General features: G+C 31.2%; 1 non-coding gene across 1 annotated transcript; it reads left to right on the top strand.

Annotated features, from left to right (window-relative positions):
• The first annotated feature begins 308 nt into the window (after nt 1-308).
• LOC111719984 lies at nt 309-497 on the top strand. Its single transcript, XR_002769882.1, has one exon. It is a non-coding gene; the product is annotated as a U2 spliceosomal RNA (small nuclear RNA).
• The last annotated feature ends 1,408 nt before the right edge of the window (nt 498-1,905 follow it).

Raw genomic sequence — 1,905 nt, 5'->3', positions numbered from 1 at the left:
TACACCCACTTTTTAGAATGGGGTAGTTTTATGAATATTGAGCACATATACAGGAGGTATACAGTTTTCAGAAAAGTTCTTAACCAAAATTTGAACTCTACATATCAAAGATATGTTAAAGAACTTGCCTTAGATTTTAAAACAAGAAATTCATAGAATGTTTTAATATGGAAATAATAGTTAGGTTACCAAATACATAGACTTACATATCATTTTTAAAAAAATTACCTCCCTTTAGCAACTTCTCTAAATCAGATATAACATAGGAGAACATTGTTTAGCCAGTTCATTTGAACTAAACCTTGTACAATGGTTCTTGGCCTTTTGTCTAAGATCAAGGTGCTCTAATTAGCTTAACATCTGATATATTCTCTATCCAAATATGACATATTAAATGGATTTTTGAATGGGAATTTGGGGGAATAGAAGCTTGCTTTGAAAATTATTTTGAGGCAGCTGGTGGCTCAGTGGGCAAAATGATGGACTAGGAACCTGAATTGAAATCCAGCTTCAGACATGTTCTAGATGTATGATTCTGGACAAGTCATTTAAGCTTTGATTACTTGACAAAAGGAATGACTGGAAAAGGAAATGAGAAACCACTCCAGTATATTTCCCAAGAAAACCCCATGGACAGCACTGTTATTTTGTATCACATTAGAGTCAAAGACTACTGAACAAAAACAAAGTTAGATAATAAATAGCAACATGTTGGCACAATGGACAGAGCATTAGACATGGAGTCAGGAAGATGTGAGCTCAAATTCCATACCAGACATTTATAGTTTTTATGGTAGATACAATTGTATATGGCAAATTTTCTTGTGAGTCACTCAACTATTAGAGCAATATTATTGATTTTTTTCCCCACCTTTCAGGTAGAATAGTTTTATGAATATTGAGCACATATATAGCAGGTATACAATTTTCAGAAAAGTTTCTAATAAAAATTTAAACTTTACATATTAGAAAGTCCATTTAAAGGACTTAGATTTAAAAGCAATAAATTAAGAATTTGAAAATGTGGAAATGGTAGTTAGGTTTCCAGGTATACAGACTTAAATCGTGTTTTTAGAATGCTGATCATGGAGTCAGGCAGCTCTAAATTAAAATCCAGTCTCAGACTCTTAGTAGCTTTATGATTCTGGGCAAATAAGGTAAAGCCTTCCTCTATTTCCTTATTTGTAAAATGAAGATAATAATAGCATGTATGTTCCAGGGTTGTTGTGAGGGTGAAATGAGATAGTATTTGCAAAATACTCCTTTCTATTTAATTTGCTTAACTTTGCTTTGCTCTTTTTATAGTTTCTATTTGGTCAACTGAGAAAGTCAATTTGTTTCTTTCTGGAGAAAGTCTCCCTTTTAGAATATAAAATTCTTGAGAGCAAGAGCCATACCACTTTTGTCTATTTATCTTACCAAATGCTTGGTATCTAAGAGGTTCTTAATAGCATTATTTGATCTTTAAGCATTCATCTAATCATAATTAATTGTAATGTATTTTATTTGATTCATTTAAAAACATTATCCTACAAAGGGGTGCATTGGCTCTATGGACTTCCAAAGTTGTCTACAATCCAAAAAAGGTTAAGAATCCCTGATCAAAAATACTTCATTAAGGCATTGTGGTAATAAATTAGAACATTTAAGGTCTAATTGTATTGCTATGATAACTGACCTATTTTAAAACAATTTGAATTTCTAGAATGAAAGTTTTCCTACAGTGACCCAAAGTTAATGGAGAGCACTCACTACTTTTTATGATTTATTAAGGAGAAGGTTCTGAAAGTGTCTAGCTCTAGAAAAGAAAGGAAAGATTTGCATCACTAGGATAAAAACTTTTTTTCCCATTATTATTATTTTAAAATTTTTATTAATTAATTAGTTTGAAAATCAGGGCAAGTG

This window comes from Sarcophilus harrisii, chromosome 2 (genome assembly GCF_902635505.1).
Source record: "Sarcophilus harrisii chromosome 2, mSarHar1.11, whole genome shotgun sequence".
Classification (NCBI taxonomy): domain Eukaryota; kingdom Metazoa; phylum Chordata; class Mammalia; order Dasyuromorphia; family Dasyuridae; genus Sarcophilus; species Sarcophilus harrisii.
The sequence above is the reverse complement of the archived record's forward strand: the minus strand, read 5'-3'. Positions and strand labels throughout refer to the sequence as shown.